A 15,393-nucleotide genomic window follows, 5' to 3' on the forward strand; every position below is an offset into this window, starting at 1 on the left:
CATTCTTTCCTCTTCAGAGCAGACTTCACAATTTGTTCCTTCAACCAATCCTCCCTTATGTGTTCAATGATTTCCTCTATTTTTCTACCACACAAATCTTGTAATCAATCTAACCTAACTGGTTACCTTTCCTGCTTCTACACGTGAATTAGTGAGTCTTAGAGAAAATCATACACATCTGAGTTCTTGTTGGTACCAGGATCATTTAATGGTCTCCAGCCTCAGATGGGCCATTTACACTACTCAAAAAGACCTTCTGCCTCTAGTTAGTTTCCTCTGCCATTCCCTCCATGGGCATCACAGATTTTAGCCACTCTGTTCAAGTTCCTCATTCCACACCTGCTTTCCCTTCTCTCAGCTGGTGAAGCTGCTGTCTACATCTCAAAGATAATTGAAGTGGGATAAACTTAGTGCTCACTCACATTTTCACTACTTCTTCTATAGCCTTAGAGAAGGAAGCTTCTATTTATAACTGATCTTGAGCTCATTCATCCTCTCCCATCTCTTCTATATTTACCATTCTTTTGTATTTTTAAACTTTTCTCCTTCACTAGCTTCTCAACACCTTGTGAATATGAGAAAGCTGTTCTCACTTTAAGGGAACTTCTCTGCCAGCCCTTTGCACCTCCTTAGCCACAGCTCTATAGCAGGGCATCCCTTCACAACCCAGCATATTGAAAAAGTAGTCTGTACTTTCTGCCTTCACGTTTTCAGAGCCTGTTCGCCCCTCCAGCTGTTTTCACATCTGCTCGGTGGGATTTGATATGGGTGATGGCCCCTACTCCTGGAGAGCTTTTCCTCCTCTGCTTCTAGGATACCACTCTTCCTGGGTGTCTTCCTTCTTCCCTGATACTCCATCCCTCTCTATTTCTGAGCATTCTGTCCTGAGATTTTGATAGTTTTCCTCTATATTTTCTCCTTAAATGATGTCAACTAATCTCAAAGTTTTAACTGTGGACCCATGATAACCTGTGTCTCTGTGTGCTCAAGATGTTGGACGTCTTCACTCAGATTTCCATTTCATGGGCACCACAAACTCACTGTATCTAACACTCATTTTGTTATCTCATCCCAACACACATGTGGATAAGTGGATAGAAAAATGTCTTGCCTACCTTGGTGAATGGCATCCTCTATCATTTTGCTGTCGAAGCCAGGCACCTGTGATGAAGTCTCACCTATTTAATTTTCTTTTCCTCTATCTACCTATATTCAAATAATTTCCAAATCATGTATATCTTAATAGCCTGATATCTAGCCCATGCATTTTAACCTCTTCTGTTACAGTTTTGGCCCTCAAAACCCTCATGGACTATTTCTGTCCTCTCTTTGTTTCTACAACTTTGCCAGACTCAATATTTTAAAATGCACTTTCCTGTGGAAATCACTTTATTCTTATAGCTTTCAAGTTAAAGCTTAAATTTTTTTATCAGCCCTTTCATGATATAACCTCCATCTGCCTCCCCACATTACCTCTTCAGACACTGCCACGCTTCTGCCCTCCTTGGTACCACCTGCTCTTTTTATCTTCACTGAACTCTTTGGTCTTTTTCAAATGTGTGATTCCCGCCTTTGTCCTTCTGTGCATGCTATTCCCACAGCTTCTATGTCTTTCCCCTATTTGCTGCTCACCTTTCAATCTCAGGATATTCTCTGCTCCAGTAGAACCGATTCCTCCCTATTTTTCCCTCACTCTATTCCATCGACGCCGTTGTGTCAACTTGGGATTTAGTTGGCCTTTCTGTAAGTTGTTCCTTTCTGTAAGGGCAGAACCACACCTTGTTCATCACTGCACACACAATGCAGAGCACAGTGCCTGCTCACATGGTAGGCACTCAATCACTATTTCTTCGGGATAATTGAATTGATAACAAAAAAATTATTCCGTGTCTAGGTAGCAAACTTCCTTCTCTTCTCATCAGCCTTATTCTCTCAGGTTCTGTGTAGGGGTCAGGACGCATAGCCCACCCTTAAACAGGCCTGAATGTCATGTCTTGTGGAAACTGAGGAAAGAGTCAGGCTGTACATGGGCTTCTAGATCTTTCTCTGGATCTCTATGCTAAGATCCTTCAGTGAGTAGCAAGGCATTTGTTCAAGTGGGAGAGGTCATACCCTGTGATTGCTTTTCCTATTGATTCATCTGTTTTTAAAATAAATAATCAAGAATTTGGAGTGCATGCTCTGTAATTCCAGTCACTGTTGTAATGCTTGGCACAGCACAGGTCAGCTGTGGGTCTTAAACTAATTGGGAAACGTAACCTAATGTCCAGTATTGTGTCTCCAGTTTTTCAGAGAAACCAAAGCACGTGAGATTAAATGACTTACCAAAGGTGATTTCTAAATTACCAGTGAAATAGAAAGAAATGCTTATTCCTCTTCTATCCAGTCCTGGACTCCATCCATGTCCTTTTAAAGAAAACTAGAAAATGAAATTGGGTGTTATGGAAATGTTCTCAAATTGCTAGTGTTTTGGGGTTAAAAGTTTTTTCTTTTTTTTACTTTATTTACGCTTTATAATCCAATCCATCAAAGGTATTGTCCCTTTGTAGAAGACATGGTGCTACATTTGAGGCTTGCAGTCACCTAGGCCTGGTCTTAAGTCTGGCCTTGCTACTTAGTGTCGGTGTGATCTTGGACCAATAACTTCACTCCCATAAGTCTCATTCTGAGCAGTAGAATGCATGTGGAGGGCATATTAAAAGACCTGGCTGATTTAACCCTAAAGATTTGTGCTTTAACTGGACACATATGCATAATAATGCACAGACTTAAAGTGCCATGGCATAAAGAAATAGCTTCCAGACCATAGCTCCACAAGAAGCACTGTGAGAATTCAAGAGAAGGGAATCAGTCAGAGTGGTGAGCAAAGCTTTACCTTGAAAGTTCAGCTGAAACCCCAAAGATGCATAACTTTTGATTAAGGTGCCATTAACTTTTTTTTTTTTTACACAGATTTGAAGAGTCCTCTTGACTCAGCAATGGTAGAAGAAATCGCCTTCTTTAACTAAATCTTTTCCCATCCTTACCTGTTTTTCTTCGTTGCCTCTCTGTGGTGGTTGTCCTCCTGTAACCCAAGCGTTTTTTGTAGTGTTTATTTTTTTGAACTATTAGCCTGTCATACAGGCTTATTTTTGACCTGCTCCTTCTATAGAACCTGGAAATCTTATTGGTCTAGTTGATAAAGCTATAGCCCAAAGCTCCGTAATTCCAGAGATCTAATTCTGGGACAGAAAAATCCCTGGCCAACTCAGAGAAAAAAGCCATTTGTTATTACTTTGTTCCATCTCACTCTCTTTGTAGATCTGATATAAGTATACCTTAAAGAAGGGCTGTCAGATGCTCTGCTTAAGTGTCGACAATTCAAGATAGTTCATGTATTTAATACATACAGTATTAATAAAACTCTTTCCTTCTTCTTCATCCATTTCTTGCTTGCTGGTCCCACCACACCTTTGAAAAATGTCAAATGCACTTTCCATAAGCACAACATGAATGATGTTGATGAGGGAAGCCTGGTCAGCAAAGCATCTGAGCTTCTGTTTTGTGAGCTTTTCTGTATCTGCATCAACCCCAAATATCCAGGGCCAAATCAAAAGGACTCAATGCAGCATGCAAATGTTTACCTTATTTGAGGTGGATTATAACAAAGCCCTCAACTGTTTCCTCTTTGGATCAGGAAAACCAGGTGAGCAGGAAGGGGTTACCCAGAGCACTGACCCCACCGTCAGCCCAGGCAAGGGTAAGTCAAGACGAAGCCTGACAAAAGGCAGCAATGTCGCTTTTCCTTATATGGCAGAGCTGCTTACTGCGGGGTGTAGAATTCAAAACAAGCCAAGGAAAGTTCTTTCTAACTGTTACTGTCTTCAAGCATTAGAAATAAGCGGGCTGGCATATTGAGATATTTCTTCAAGAAAGTGCAGAAATGAAGCTATCAACCTCATGCCAAGTGATTGCTTTGTGTTCTAGATTATGACTATGGAAAACTTGTGGGACCCCAGTTTTCAGAAATTCTCTTCAGTTACCTAATAATTCCTTATGGGCTTGGTTCATTGACCTTAGAATTAGTGATGGGGTTTTTGAAACATTTTTAGAAACCATTTTGTAAAAGGCTTTAATGATGGCTGATTGCAACATAGGAATCTTAGGTAAATGGCTTAGAATGATGTATCGTAGAATTCAGGAACACAGACATAGAAATAATAAAGCAGAAATCATGGGATTTAGGAATAAAAATGGTGAAAGGATGATCTACTTAAAAGTAAATTTCGTCAAATGGGAGAAAAATTTTTCAGAATTCAAGGCCCCTGATAGGGCCAAAGACATGTGAAAAAGGAAATATTGATTAAAGTAGTTACTGGTAAGCCCTGGGACATTTTTCAAGTGCATTCACTTCTGTGATCCAATGCCATCGGAAACACAAAGGACACCGAGATACGTCTGTGAATCATTCATGAGATGACTTTAAAATGTTCTCTTTAATTAGTGATGACAACCAACTGGGTAGTTAGGGGCCTCAGTGGACAGGATTAGATTAAGTCCACAAGGGAGCGTGTTCAGTGACCTAGCACATGGAAGAATGTTCTCCCATCTCGTCAGAGGTGCAGGGAGTGTAACTCCCTTTTGACATTGAGAAGAGACTTTTTAAAGTGGGGATGATTGAAGCAATGTGTTTTCTAGAAGACAGAGACGTAAGGGAAATTGACTCCACAGAGAGCAAAGACCTTCATCATATTAAAGAGAAGGAAATGAAAAATGATGTGCCTGACTCTCCCAGAGAACCAGAGAATGCACTTTTCTAGGGAGTAGAATAAGGTTCTGCGTTTTCCAAATTCTGTATTTTCTCCCAGGATTCCAGGCCCTATCTAGAGCAGCTCCAAGCCCAAATTGACAGAACCTGCATGGTGCCTCTGCCCTTTGCCCTGTCTCTAAATTGCATGTAAAACAGTCACATCACTATGGGTCACAAGAGTGCCTGGTGACCCAAAGGGCAATCAAATTGTGGGAAGGGTATGGCCACATAGGTACTTGCACTGCAGCTTGATAACTTCCATAGTATGCATCTCTCCATCTCTCTCTCTCTGTTGCCTTCTGTGGCCAAGCCCCAAATCCCCAAATTCCTTCCTCCCCCATGCAGAGGTGTCAGAGGATCTGACCAGTGGTAACATTATTGAGTTTGGAAACCTTGGACATTCCCTGGAGTGAACCTTGTGGCTTTGTTACCCAGAAGTTGTGCATCATGGCCTGGGGCTACAGCAAAATTTTAATCTATTTATTCGTTCATTTATTTATTTTATTTTATTATTTACTAATGTAAAGTAATATAATATCTATACCAGATTGGAGAATACAGAATGACTGAAAAGTATTTAACTACTTCTCACTACCTTTTTACCGCTGTTACTCGAGACCAATTCACCATCAATTTTTGCCTGGATTATTTCAATTCTCTCTAACCGGTTCTTACCTCTGCCCTTTGCCTTTCAGTCTATTCTCCACAAGTGACAGATCTTGTGAAAACGTAATCCTGATCATGTCACTCCTCTGCTCAAGTGCCTGCGTTGCTCCTTGCTTCATCCCAGGTAAAAGCCAACGTCCTTTCAATGGCCTCTGAGGACCCAGATGACCTGGATCCTCACTAACGTTCCCTTTGTCTCCTGCTAGTCTTCTCCATGTTCACTCCACCACAGCCACAGTGGCCTTCTCACTGTTGTTCAGACGTGCCAGGCCTTTGCACTTGCTGGTACTCGTGCCTGGAACGCTTCCTCTCTGAGCTCTTCCTGCCAGCTCATTCATTTCCTACACGCCTTTCCTCAAAAGTCACATTTTTAAGAATGGACTTCCTGTCTCTCTATCTAAAATTTCACCTTACCCCAATATATCATCTTCTTTTCCTACTTTATTTTTCTCTTTGCCATTTATCACTATCATCTGTCTGTCTCATTTATTTCTTTAATTGTCTATTTCACCTACTAGAATGTAAGTTCCATGAAGGCAAGGATTTTTTTTTTTTTACAATATCGTCAAAGCTTTGAATATTATTTGGTACATAGTAAGTACTTGTTGAATTAACAAATGCTTTGTTCATAGTCTCCTAACTCTTAAGGCACAATTTTCTCCCTCTCTTTATGTTCTTGGGAGTGCTATCATTACTTTTGTGTCCCCACTTGCATTCTCCTTTTCAATGCTTAAACAAGAATGAAATCCTTGAAGTTGCAGAGCCTTGGGAAAACCATTGTACTGTAACTCCACTTGTTGGTATAGGAACAAGGATTGGCATACCAAGGCGGTTCATATATACCTATGAAGTTAACTCCTGCTGCAGAGTGGCTTGGGCATGTTGACTGAACTGACTTTGAACTGCCAATGTGTGAGATTAAACTCAATGCAGTCTTTCATGAAGCCAGTGTGTTCTATGTCTGGTCTGTGAAAGACACTGTTAAGAGATTGAAAAGACAAGTGACGAATTAGGGAAAATATCTGCAAAACACATTCTGATGAAAAGACATGGAGGAAGCCTAGATGCAACTTACTCAGTGACCAACAGTAGCCAATCTGAAAAGGCTATATATTGTATGATTCCAGCTATATGACATTCTGGAAAGGACAAACCATGGAGACAGTAAAGAGATCAGTGGTTGCTAAGAGTTTAGAGAAAGAGAGGGAGGAATGAACAGGTGAAACACAGGGGACTATTAGAGCAGTGAAACTATTCCATGTCATAATATAATGGTGAATACATGACATTATGCATTTGCCAAAACCCATAGAACTGTACAGCACAAATAGTAGATCCTAACGTAATCTATGGCTTTAATTAATAATAATCAATATCAATATTAGTTCATCAGTAGTAATAAATGTACCGCAATAACACAAGATGTTAATACTGGGTAAATTGCTGGAGGTGGGTAGCCCAGGGGGCATATAGGAACTCTTTTTTTTTGTTGTTCAATTTTTCAGTAAATCTAAAATTGCTCTTTATAAAAGGTCTGTTTTAAAACTCTAGATATACGACCTTCACAAAGGCAGTGTGTTCTTCTAAAGTAAGGTCATGGATCGAGAAGGGCAGGGGAAGAGTGGGATGGAGATGTGAATTTAGACGGGACTGCAAAGTGTCATTCCCAGCCTTCATTCATTGAATGGCCCTAGCTCTTGGTCTGCTGGGGAGAAGCCTATTCCTGATGTGATTTTTCATTTATCTGGTATAGCGGACTCCCATGAAGATCAGTTAGGAAGCCCTGATGTCTCGGAGACTATCTGCTCAAAGTTCTTCCTCTGATCTGATAACATAAAAATGTCTAAAGTGGAAGCCAGGCTGGGTGAACCTATGTGCTGGAGCTGGAAAAGACTTCAGACTTGGTCTGTCTGTGGGCTGGGAGCCTTGGTAATGCGAGGCAAGCTCCAAGAGGAAGGGCTCGGCCAACCTCTGTCCAGTCACCCTGATTCGGGCCCCAAGAGAACACGTGCAAATCAAACTTGATGTACGTCACACTGGGACACTTATGCCTCTGCAGACAAAGCACTGACCTTTTCCTCAAGTGCTCTGAAAGGGGAGCTGGTTAGTTGTAGAAGGAATCAAGCAGGTGTGAGGGAAATGCAGACTGAGGCCACACATTGGAGACTGTTGTGGCCCTTTGGTGTCCTGCTGAATCCATGAGCAGGCATGAGAGAGGGTGCTGGGAGTTAATGGAAGGAAAAGAATATCACCTCTTCTCTCAGACAGTATGTTAACCAGACTTCAACATGATCTTCCGAAACATGCTCCCTAATTAATGCTAGAACCACACACCAGCCCCTGAGGTCAGGAGAAATCAGCACCCCTCAAATATCGAAGCAAAGGAAAACAGTCACTTTGATGATATCTTGGTGGCTGACTTTTGACAGAGAGTTATTTGCAAGATGGGCTATGACTGGATCTGTATAGCAGACCATAAAAACCTCTGAGGAGTATTTTATTGTACCCACAGCACCAGTCAATGTCAATGAGGACGAGTGAGATTTCTGTTCTTATAAGAAATTGAGCCAGGCCAAGTCATGACTCTGTGTGTGGTCAGAGGAACATATATTTAGAAGCTACTTTCCTAACGGTGAGGATGGGTGTCCTGGGATGAGCGCTCACATTTACCCAGCCCATCCTATGCAGGTTGAGGTTACCCTGTGTTTTATGCATGTTTGTTCTCTCTAAGCATTGAGGACAAAACTCAGATTAAGGACAGAGCAACCTTTTAAAATATTAAAATCTGGTCATTTAATTCTCCTGCCCAAAACCTTCCAAGCCTCCCGCTGCTCTTAAGTAACATTCAAAAATTTTCATGGGCCTCTCAAGGCCTATTGGAGTCTGACGTCTGCTGGCCACATTAGAGCTGTTTTCTGCCTCCCTGCTTCAGCCTCACTCAGTGTCCTAGTCACAACGACCTCCTCTCTGAGCTTGAATTGCACAGACTTCTCACTCCTTTGTCTGGAGTCTCTTTCCCGGCAACAATTTACTCTTTGCTTAGTAAATTCAATACTATGAAGATAATTCATTTTCCTTGAACATTGGAGATTTCTCCATGCCTCCATGCTATGAGTATTAGTTTTTATTTTCTAGAATTATAATGGCAAATACAGAAACTGTGAAAGATTGGAATAAATATCAAAGACCCAAAGACATAATCTGAAAGTTTCATTTTTTGCCTCTTTAATTACTAGTATGAGTTTATTTTCTCTTAGCTGATTCCTTAACTCTAAAATTAAAAGCCAGAAAATTCCAACTCAGTAAATTATCCAGTTTGAGGATCTCTGTTTTTTGGGAAAACTTGCCATAAATTTAAGAGATGTGATAACAAATAAATGTTTAACTATGTCTCCTGTATTCTACCAAGTTGAGTTGAGTTTTGTGGGTTTTTTTTTTTTTTTGGTCTAAATATAGATAGGGAAGAAAAAAATCCCCAAACCAAATTCATCTGATCTTTTGATGTCTAGGATGCAAGAGTTTTTAAAGAGTTTGAGAAGATTTTGTGTGCGTGTGCAAGTGATTCTCTCACCCAAACAGTTCCCTAGGGAGGAATAACTTTTATTTTATTAATAATTAATAAAGGTTCTTTTCACTTGTTCTCTTTACCCAGAATACTCCTTCCACAAATATATACATCTCATTTTCTTACCAACTTCAGGTAGGTTTTTATAGAAATATTATCTTTTCAAAAAGGCCTTCCCTGGCCACCCTGTGTAGAATTACAACTATTTCCTCCCATTTCCTATCCTCCTTCCCTGCTTTTTTCTCTTCATAGCACTCATCACATCTAACATTCTATATATTTTACTTATTTATTTATTATTCTCTGTGTCCCATCACTAGGATGTGATCTCTAGGAGGGTAGAGATGTTTGTTTCCTTTACTGCTTTATTCTTAGACCCGAATGGCACTTACCACAAATAGACACTCAGTAAGTATTTGCCAAACACAGTTTAACCAATTTGTCTCAGTAATCCCAATATTAAGAGCTTAATTTACTGGTTGTTTAAGGAGGAGGCCGGCATTCCACACAGAGGAAACTGCACTCATTGGCAAGGAGACCTGAATGCCGGCTGAGGAGAGTGGTCTCCCGGGCTGGCGAGTGCAGGGCTCACCTGCATGTCACCCAGAAAGCACAGTCAACTTGCCATTTGCAGAACTTCTCTGGGATTTCAAGGTTACAGTCAATGATTCTGGCAGTTAGACAGAAACTTTGTTTTCCTTTATCGAGGGTGGCATTAGTAAATACAAATTTTTCTCTTAAAATGGGTAGTTTTTCTCCTTCCATATTATTTTTAAGAAACTGGAAATTCCATGATTTAGTTCAGAAAATATAAATTCAATAATAGCATGCCCTATAAAAGAGGAGAGCATTCTGCCTGTTTCTGTGTGTGCATATATAGTTGGACTTAGTTGAATCTTAAGGTTATACTGAAATATTTTAATGGGAAGAGAGCAGCTTCATTTGCTATCTTGGCTCTCCTAATTTACATTTCATTTTATAATAAATGGATTTGTTGTTCTGGGACAAGTTCCACAGATGTGAATTTAAAGACATACTCCCTTTCATTATGCATTTACACATAACATGGGTATTCGATTGTGCATAAAACATATCACTTTAAACAAATAAGCAAAATCAAAATATTTTCAGATGACTTGACTTTTACCAATAAGATGAAATGTGGCAGGAGTAGTATGAACATATTTCATCTCATGGGAACTGAGAACAGTGTGGATCTTGACTTTGGAGTGGTCAAAGCTGGTTTGAATCCCACATGATCACTCCCAAATGACTGTGGTCAAACCCCGAAACCTCTTTATGTCTCATTTTTCTGAAATTTGTGATTCAGAAATCTATCAATGAAGATGAAAACATTTACCTCATCTAATTCTTGTAAGGTTAGATGAGATAATGCGCATAAAGTATTGAGATCAATGCTTGACACATAGTAAATGTGTGAAAAATGTTAGGTCTCATTAATGTCATTATCTCATGGCTTGACTTTTGTGTTCATTTCTTCTGTTGTTTCTCTAAATTTTCACATTGGCAGGAAGATTTCTTTAAAAATACAATGACACACAAACAATTCATAACCTTTAAAAGTACACTTACCTCTAGAAGAACCTGAGTAAGTAAAAGTCAAATCTTACTGAATTCTGGACCCCTTTATCCCTTCCTTATGAGATCTAGAATTTCAGACTTTAGAGGGATTAAATCGGAAGCCTCAAGACTCCTTATCACTGTAGAGACAAAGGAAGTTTCTTTCTGGCAGTTTTGAACACAGTAGCATGCAAACAAAAAGTTTACCAAGTAAACCTATTGTTCCCTAATGTTTCTGTTTGTTTCTTTATTAGGTTAGGTGTACAGAATTTTGAGGCAAGAAAAACAATTTAGGGAAAAAACAGCTGTTAGCTTGAATTTGATAGTCATAGGCTAGAAAGTCATGGGCAGTGCAGTACCCCTCTTGGACATAGGTAAGAGGGGCTCTGCTCTGGCCTTCCTCTGGCTAAGCCCCTCCTGGTCAAATGAGGAGACTGTAGGCCAAGAGGATGTGCCTGCTTAGAGTCCTTGTCCCCCACCCCTTCTAGATCATACACAAAGTACTTGGGACCCCAGAATTCCTGCCTGCATGGCCTCAAGCCAACCTCCCATATCTGTCCTTCCTAAGCAGAGCACTGACAGTATACACACACACAGGCCCAAGACACGGCTAAGGAGCAATTGTTTGGGGAGTGGGGGGATAGACAGGGGTGTTGGAGGAGCTGCATGTGTGAACTGTGGTATTTACACGCGTGTACATGGGGCCCTTCCTCCTGTAGGAGAGAACCTGGGGCGAGGGCAGAGAGGAAACAGGCCGCAAGCTAGGGGGCCTGGGTGGGCTGGGGAGGGGTTGGCTCCTGGAGCTGCCATGTTCTGGAACTCAAGAAGTCTAAGAACTCGAAATTCAAATCTAGCCTCTCAGATCTTTTAAGGGCACAGTATTAAAGTAGAGGGCTCAAATGCATTTAATTTAGCTGTTTGTGTCTTTGGCTTATATAGTTTCTGTGCTATGTTATGTTAGGTGGCTAGACCCTTCGGATGGTAGAGGCTGCCTGCTGCACAGGCCATGTCACCGAGAGGCATAGATTATGGAATGTCAGACCTGGGACTTTCAAAATCAATGTCATGCAATCACCTCATTTTACCAAGAAGGAAAATTAGATCCGTTAGGTGCTGGCAAAATTTACAGCTTTATAGAGTCTTTGATGAAAGAGGACACAGGTGCAGCTAATTCAGGAGATATGGTGGTTAAGAATGGCTTCAATCATGTTAATTATTGCGTTTGAACTTTATCAGAAGATATTGGTATTTTATTGTGTGTTCTATGCACTTAAAAAAGTGATTAACTTTTCCTGACAGGTGGTGGTTGGAAGTATACCGGTGAACCAGAGTTCAAGCCTCACACTTTCTCAGGCAGCCACTGCTTCCTTCTAGGAGGTTCTGGACTTAGCCCTTCAATGGGAAGCACACCTAGGTGGAGCCTCATACCTAGGTTATCATTCTTTTTTTTTTCTTTTGATTTTAAATGCATTTTATTTTTAGACAACTTACATGACATGTTTTTTCCTTAAAAACAATGCCTCCACTCCAAATAAATCACTGTCAAAGTAAATGAAGAGCTCCAGATGACATCAGTCCCATTTTTCTTAGTCTTAGTGTTGCGTGGGTGACAAGCAGCAGCCAGTTATGATGACAGGTGACGGATCCAAAGTAATTGCCAAATTTGATAACATTTTTCCATTTCTAAACCATCCTTAAAGAAAATCCTATATGGGGTTGCACTATCCTCAGGGTGGTCCAGTAGAGCAACCATGCCATCTGGATTCATGCTTTCACCAGTGGAGAACTGGTAGTTTTTGAAATTAGCAAAGATGTGTTTGAGTTGTTCTGCAGCCCTTGACGTAAAAGGTTTTACTCTTTCTGGTCTTTGTTCTTCAAGTTTGCCTTCGATTGACTTCCTGTAACATTTGATGTACTTCCTGTAGGCTTTTGTGAGGCCGGTTTCCTGCGAGTGATGGTTCATGACAATATCAGCACCAGTTCCGCCAATGAGCGGGTCATCATGTTGCCCTCTGTCCTACTGACCATCTTCCCCTCCACCTCCAGGCACAGGCCGGCCGCGATCTCTCGGATCTTGCAAATGTCGGAGAACATCTCATCCTGGCTGATGAGGTCCCGGTAGGTAATCGTGACGGCGGCTGAAGGAGCCGACCGCAGCGCTAGCTTAGCTCGGGGCCCGGAGCCCGGAGCAGCGCCGCGAGCGGACGGGGGAGCGGGCGGAAAAGCGGTTATCATCACTCTGTGTTTCACCCAGTGCCATCATAGTGGCCACTACTGATTGCACCGAGAGAAAATGCCCAATTCAAGGGAGGATACTTGGCTTGTCAAGCACCTATTAAGTGGCTGATAGGATTGTTTTGCTTGACAGGGATATCAGTGACTAATTAGAATCCCTCTTAGGAAATTGAATGTGCAATGCAGGCAGAACCGGGCGAAGGTAATGAGGGCAGAGGGGAAGTGCCACACAGAGTCTGAGCAGCATGCATAAGCAGCAGCTGGACAGGCACAAGCAGCGAAGTCAAAGAGAGAAGCCACAGACACGGCGCCGAGTCCCATCCGTGGCCGAGGCCAGGCGAGGGCGCACACCCACAGCTGAGCCAGTGTTGAGGGTGGGTGGAAACAAAGTAACTCCGTCATTAGCACTATCCGATCCCAGTGACTTAGCAGTTCATGATATTCTGAACTTCACGAGGCCTAACGAAACCTATTTTCCCTCCCAAGAATTCTTGCCACTTAGCTTTTCCTGGAGCCAAGAAACAGCACTGATAATGGATAACTTTTACTGAGCCCTCGCTTTTTGCCAGAATTGTTTTAAGAGTTTTTCAAGGATATTCTCTTTAATTCTCAAAACAATTCTTTGAAGTAGGTGCTTTTATTAACTCCATTTTACAAATAAGAAAATAGAGGCAAGAAAGGTTAAATAACTTGCCCAACATCACATAGTGAGTAGGGAATAGAACTCGGAATCTGAATGCAGGGAGTATGATGTAGAGCCCAAACTCGAACTGACCACAGAATCCCACTCTGCATGGCTGAGATGTGTTCTCTGTATTTCCATGTTCACTGTTCTTCTACTGCTCATGACCTACACACACACCATATTCTAGCTTATGTCCCTGGCAACCCAGAGCTCCTGAAAAATCTAACCCTTGGTTATAAGAAATCTGCCAGTCTCAATTGCCAGGCAATCAATTTTAACTCCTTTTTTGTAGGCATAGCCTCGGAGGTGCTATGCTAACCCTGAAGTCTATATAATAGGCCAACTCCTTGGAATATAATGTTTCCCTTTGATTTGCCCCTAAGAAGAGTGATGTCTGTATCATAGCACATCCTGTCCTGAATTCAACTGAACTGTCATGTATCGCCTCCCCTAGAGAGAGATCTCCTGAGAGTACAAATTGTTTTTTTATTTTTTTGTCTCAGATACCTCTCACACTGTCTGGAACAAAGTAGATGTTCCAAAACTGTTTAGTAAATGAATGTGGTGCATTCTTATTTGTACTCTATGCTGCAGATGTCTATTCACACTCTGTCCTCACCTACCTTGGGAACAAGCCAACTGGTTGATGAAAAGGTTATACCTAATTCAAAGAGGCTTCCAATCCAGAATACCAATATGTAGGCATGAAAAAAAATTACTTTGGTATTAGAGACAGAAAATTAGACCAATAACTCTAGTCAAGATGTATATAATTGGGTTAATGGTACCTAATTAAAAATAATACCTTTGTTTGTATAGCAATTTATAGATTGAAAAGTATTTCCATTTAGACGAAGTTGATACTCACAGTGTACCTTTGCAGGTTTGTTGCTCACAGTCCAGAAGACTACTCCTTACTGAATTATGGCTGTCATCCACGTAAGTGAGTGAAGTCTTCTCTGCTGTTACAAGCCTGGGTATTTCTCCACTCTGTGGGTCGCTGGTGGCTCTGCCTAGAAATCTCCAGGATTGGGGAGGGAAGAGTTGGAAATGGATCAGTTCCCTCTTGTTCCCATCTGTGGTTAAACTTCTGCAAAGAGAATAACAAGTGGAATCTTTCCTGTGGGCACCACCTCCTTTATTTCCACATCCTGCCAGTTTTCTCCAACCCAACACACACCCAACCAGGATGGGGGTGGAAGAGAATTTGGCTCAAGGCTCAGACTTCAGAAGGAATTTTATCTTTACCTAAGGACTTGGCCTTCGAAAGGAGGGCCATGGTGTGTTCCATGGAGACTCCCTCTCTCCTGTGCTCTTTCATCTCCCCCCTCAACACCTTTTCTCCTGTACTCCACACCTTTCCTTGAGAACCTTCATGACTCCCCTTGGGGAGATGCTTCCACCACCCTTTCTACCTTCTTAAACTTCAGCCTGATGTTAACTCAGGAAGCTCTTCTCTGTTCAGTCATTAATTACTTGGAAGGGAGCATGGTCCATAGTCTTGCAGGTGATGGTGGACACAGGAGCTTCAAATCCTCTTTGGTCCCCCACCAGAGACAGGCCAAGTAAATTTCCTCACAAGTCTTCCTAGGATGCCAGGACACGTTGTCCCAGCCAACATTACTTTCTCTTCCATTATATAGCCATCCCTCAGTATCTGCAGCTGGCGGTTACCCAAATCCCCAGATGCTCAATCCCTGATATAAAATGGCACAGTATTTGCATATAACCTACACACATCCTCTGCAAACTTTAAATCGTCTCCAGATTACTTATAATACCTAACACAATGTAAATGCTATGTAAATAGTTGTCATACTGTATTTTTTATTTGTATTTTTTTATTGCTGTATTGTTACTCTTTCTTTATTC

General features: G+C 41.4%; 1 pseudogene; it reads right to left on the reverse strand.

Annotated features, from left to right (window-relative positions):
• Positions 1 to 12,210: 12,210 nt before the first annotated feature.
• Positions 12,211 to 12,836, reverse strand: LOC123632153 (annotated as a pseudogene).
• Positions 12,837 to 15,393: the final 2,557 nt, after the last annotated feature.

This window comes from Lemur catta, chromosome 2 (genome assembly GCF_020740605.2).
Source record: "Lemur catta isolate mLemCat1 chromosome 2, mLemCat1.pri, whole genome shotgun sequence".
Classification (NCBI taxonomy): Eukaryota; Metazoa; Chordata; class Mammalia; order Primates; family Lemuridae; genus Lemur; species Lemur catta.